Source organism: Limanda limanda, chromosome 2 (assembly GCF_963576545.1).
Source record: "Limanda limanda chromosome 2, fLimLim1.1, whole genome shotgun sequence".
NCBI classification, from domain to species: Eukaryota; Metazoa; Chordata; class Actinopteri; order Pleuronectiformes; family Pleuronectidae; genus Limanda; species Limanda limanda.
This window is the reverse complement of record NC_083637.1, coordinates 12,945,238-12,951,062: the sequence shown is the minus strand read 5'-3', so window position 1 is coordinate 12,951,062 and position 5,825 is coordinate 12,945,238.

Below are 5,825 nucleotides of genomic sequence, written 5' to 3'. Positions count from 1 at the left end.
CGAGAGAGAGAGAGGGAGTGAGGGAGAGAGAGAGATAGAGTGAGGGAGAGGCAGGGGGAGAGAAAGAGAGAGAGGGGGGGGAGAGAGGCAGTAGGAGGGAGGAGGGGGAGAGAAATAGAGAGAGGGAGGGGCAGGAGGAGAGAGGGAGAGGCAGGAGAAGAGAGAGAGGGAGAGGCAGGAGGAGAGAGCGAGAGAGATTCAGTAGGAGAGAGAGGGAGAGGCTGGAGGAGAGAGAGAGGGAGATGGAGAGAGAGAGTGGAGGAGAGAGGGGGAGAGGGAGGGAGAGGCAGGAGGAGAGCGAGAGAGGGAGAGGCAGGAGGAGAGCGAGAGAGGGAGAGGCAGGAGGAGAGAGAGGGAGGGAGCGGCAGGTGGAGGGAGAGAGAGAGGAGGAGGAGAGAGGGAGGGGGGGTGTCCATGGTAGCTGATTGTAAGAGTTCCTTAAAAATAATGGTTCAAGTTTAGAAACAATAGTGATTCCAAACAAAAGCTTTAAAACAAAATGCATCGATCTTGGATATTATGTATTTTCTTTAATTTTTTATCAACATATAAAAGCTGTTTACATCGTATTTTTAAGGTCTGCTCCACGATCACATGATCTCAAACTGAGACTAACATCTTCATCAGGTTACTAAATGCTATGAGTTGTTGATCGTTGTTGATCTGGTCACAGGCATGTTGTCCGGTTGTGTTTCATTTATTCTTATGTGTTGACATTAATAGGCTGCACAGTGTAACCAATTGCCCTTCTGGGATTAATTAAGTTGTCTGTTTGAATCTGAAAAGTTGTTGTGTGAAAATGCATGGACACATATTGATATTATAAATGCATTGTACTTGATCTGCAAGGGCAATTTTGATATATTTTCACTCTAACATTAGATTAAAAAACGAATATTTTATGATAAAAAACACTAAAAATAACTATCAATGACAAACATCAACAAACAAATAACCTAATTGTGGTAAAAGTGGGACTTAAGAGGGTTTGTGGTGGTTGCTTGAAAAAAAAAGTATTGTTGCATGTATTTCAAGCACCAAACACAAAAAGGATTAAGGTTATTTTTAGGAACCAACTTTGGTTCTAAATTGAACATTTGAGGGGTAGTGGTTGAAATAGCAGAAGCAGTGTTTTATTCAAGCTTGTCTGCTGAACGCTGTTTTTATTTCTCAATAATGACGACGCTGATTCTCGTGTCACTCAGATATGTCTGAGATTGAGAAGCATGCAAAGCACCAATATCTGCAAAGTCCCTCATTCAATATGTCTGGATGTCACAGCTATTTTAGAGCTTTTATTCCAAGTGATGAAGTAGGTTACTTTGCAATAAAAGCAGTGCCATTTTCTTTTGAAACATGTCATGTGACATCATGGAATAGACCATAATAAGCCTGCGTTTCAAAAATATACACCAGGGTTTCAAATAAACTGAATGGAGTTCCGGATAATTTTAGCAAGGAATTCAGACTCCAGTTTGGGATTTCCTTTGCAGCTATGAGACCTCAGGAGACATTTGTAGGTCTGGCACTCAGAGACCTTACAACACCATTTCCCAGAATGAGGAACATTCATTATTAGTCTCTATATCTTCAACCTCGGGTGACCTATGTTACCTATGTTCTAACCCTAACCCTAAATTGCAGATCTCTGTATTTGCTCTGTTTTCCTGTTTTGTACTAGATTAGATTTGTTTATTAAGTTAAAATTATATTGAGTGCCTAAAATAGACAACTGTAACACTCTCCTTTCATTAAAACCCAACTAATCAGCCACAATGAATTCAAAATCTCTGATGAACGAGTGCTGACTAAAACTAGGAGGAGAAAGAAATACATCAATACCACGTTGGTTCACATCAGCTCCCAAGATTATCACCAAAGCTGGGAAATATAAATTTACAACTAATTTTTGTAAGCAGCTCTCGGCTGGACTCACATATCTGTAGATGTCATTCCAGTGCAATTATGCTTTTGTGTAGGTTCAACAAAGAAACTTTACAAACTTAAAATAAGACAGAACTCTCCCCTTAATTCTTGATATAATCCATGTTTCTAACTCTAACACAAACAAAGGTAAATGTTTCCACACATGACCTTAACCGTACCACTAACACTTAAAGGTAACTTTCCCCATTAGTCCAGTCTCTAATGTATAATGTGGTGTTAACACGATTATTTCAATCATATTCTATCATTTTCTCATAGTACCATGACAGTGTGGGAGGTTGGTGTGGCACATTTTCTTAAACGTGTGCCAAATCCTGAAACACACACACACACACACACACACACACACACACACACACACACACACACACACACACACACACACACTTCCTCCTAAGAAATATGAATACCGTATCCAGGAAGCCACACCTTGGCCACCTAGCGCGACACTTCACTTCCTTTGAAACTCGTGGAAGAGCACGATCATTCCCCGATGCGCATCACTACGAGAGAATGTCAATGAGGTGCAAATGACAGGGGTGCATTGTGAGATGGGTGCAGAGTGGGAGTGCCATGTGACACTCCTGAATAGCCTGCCGGGGGTTGGCCGGGGGGGAAGGATGGCAGCGTCCACAAAGGCCCATTGAGGGATTGCAAACTAGGTACAAGACTGGCACTGGTCCTCCTTCCCGTCTCTGGGACAGCAGGAGGAGGCTGCTGCTTGGTACTGACTGAATGGAGGGATTATTTCAGATGAACTGGAGAGGAGGTTTATTATCACCATGTTACACTTCCTTCGTTTATTGAGGGCCACTTAGTCCGCTTCATACACTGTCTAATGTGATTAACCTCTATGTCTTGCTCATACAGTCAAGAATAGGCTGTTGTTTTGTAAGCACTATACAACGTTAGAATTTGTCATAGAAGATGGTTTGTTCTATATGACAAGGCTCAAAGTTCATAGTGAAGCTAATAGATGAGGAAAACATAATAAGACGCAAAATTGATGACCATGTATGCTGTAAACCAAAGGATGACTTCTCAACCCAAAATCATAAATATGTGCTATCTTTGGAGGCCCTGAAATGAGATGTCCTTTTTTTTTTACATGATTTTCTGTTCTGAGAAGAGAAGGGTATTATTTATGACTCTATTAGTCTATTTTGTCTTTTTCATTTAGGTCTTTCTGCCAGAACCCCCCTGAAGACAAACTTTTTCCCATGCACACCCCAAGTGACACATGGTATAGACTACAGGACCAATAAAGATACAGACAAACAACAATTTTAAAAGTAAAATAGGAAGAAGAGAAAGTCATGTGTTTGACCCGTGCATCCACCACAACCTGCTCTGTGTGTTATTACCTCTTCTGACTTCCAGATGCCTCTTTGGCAGACAATACATTTATGAGGCAAAAAGAAATCGGATGAGAGTGATTTTATGTAACTTGCTTACTCATAAAATATGTGTGACTATTTTTAATTAGCATTAACTTTTAATTACAAATATCTAGTAATGCCCATTAGCCTCTTTTTCAATTTTTGTATTACCTTACAAAAACAAACTCCTTCCTAATTCAGAGATGCCCAAAAAATATCAAAAACTTAATGTTTCTTTAATTGTGTTATGATGACCATGATGTTCCTTTAATACTGCCAAACCTTCTTCTTCTTATTCGGTTTATGGGAAACTTCAATGTGCATTACCGCCATCTACTGCTGTACTTCTCTTTCCTTTTTTAATCGTTCCTTCCCTTCTACTCTATTAAACTATGGTTTTAAAAAAATCTATGTTTTATGGAAATTAATTTGAGTATTTTATTTTAACAGTGGGTTATAATATACATTCCTGTGATACGTGTATTTAGAGTATAAATATATAACTCCTGTTTAAGACAGACCACATTAAACTACAGAAGTCAAATATAAGACTGAGTTCCTTGTATTAAATGAAAAATCAAACAGAAATGCAAATCAATAGAGAAGATAGAGAACATATGAGAGAATAAGAGTGATAGACAATGTGTACGTTTTATTGGGGCATTTTCAAAGACGTGCTGTTACATTAATGCATATTTGCTACCCTCTAGTGGTGATCCTAGTGCATCAAACATTTAGATTATTTGCTTCGTGCCGGTCAAACCAGGACACAAAAAATGGGAGGGATTAAAACACACTCACATCATAGTCACTAGATGTGAAAGGGATGAGGCTTCAAACCTACATGAGTGCCATGTCACCAGCACACGGAGTGCTCTTTGTGTGTTTTTATAAGTGTCATTATTCCTACCACAAAAAATATTTTGTTACATAATTTAAGATATATTGTTATCCAGATGCAAATAAAATTCCCTGTGTTAATGTTCTTTATATGTTATTTTCTATTTGATGAAAGTAAAAATTTGAGGTTGATTTATGTGAATCTTGATTTGCTCTCTAAAATGAACTGTAGATGAACAGAGCTGCACTCTCAAGGCCAGAGTGGTACTTTGTTAGAAAACTTAAGCGTCTCGCAAAAAAGAGAGAAATTCCTTCTATAGCATTTATTATATTAATGAGAGATGTCATGATAATGTTACGGGGACTGAACCATTGTCCAGCACACTCACACAGTCCCCACTCAGTTCACATTAGACGAAGGACAAATAAAGCAGAGCTCACTATTCCAGATCTCACTGAACGATCACTGTACTGTTTATATGACGAAGCACTCAACCTCTCAGCTCCTGGAACTGGTCTTTGTATCTAGAGGAATCTCCAAGAAGATCTCGGGTCTGCTCCTTCTTAATAGAAACAAAGCTCAACATTGCCTTTATTCATTTGGCAGACACTTTTATCCAAAGTCACTTACAGCTTTAGGGCCAACGCTTCAGTACAGTACCAGACCTTGAGTGCAAGGTGCTTAATCTATTCAAAACAGAGATCAGGTAAAAATAAAGTGCACCACAGTGAGTGCTAGTTGGGCATGTTAGGGTGTTAGAAAAGGAAGTGCTCTTAGAGATAGGTAGGATAAGATAGAGGAATATCTCTAGCATTCTGTAGCTTGTTCCACTACCTGGGAACCAAACACCAGAACAAACTGGGGTGTGATTACCTTGTGTGAAGGGTTGACGATGCCAGAAAATACTTCCAAGGAGGAACACAATTGCTGAAAAGAAGAATGAGCCCTTTTCGGCTTTTCAAGCTGACACAGAAGTCAGAAAATGTTTGTGATTTGAATTTGTTTCTGGCAGCCATGGATAGGCATGGATACGGCAGATGAGCAGTATAGATTGATGGGAAGCAAAGAGAATATTGCCCTTTTAGACTTATTGAAGACACCAGACACACCATCCAATTCTGGACCATGTGTAAAGGAGTCATGGTGCATGAACTGAGGCCCATAGGAGGTTCCAGCACAGGTTACAGTCGAGGTGAGAGAAAACCAAAGATTGCAGTCAGACTCAGCCTGATTTTTGTTATGTTGTATAGCACAAAGTGGCACTAATGGGAAAAAGATCCAACATGGTAGGAGAACGTTAGCTGCTCATCAAACAAGACGCTTGCAATCCAAGCAAACATTAAGGCCCCGTTCAGATGTCATATTGTTATGGAGACATTGACTGGCTCGGAAGCCTTCAGGTCGTGTTCTTCATTCCATGTTGATATTTCTGAGAGACAAGCCAAGATTTGCATTAATCTATATCTATATTTATATCATGGTCACTTATAATGGTTACATTGCAATATTTATATTTTCCTTTATACTATCTTGTAGTATTATTTATATTATGTTCACTTACTTTTAATTATTTTTTCTGTATCATGGTCACTACTGTTGCAATATTACTTATAATACTTTTGTTTTCATTACAATAACACTTACATCACTCCACTTTC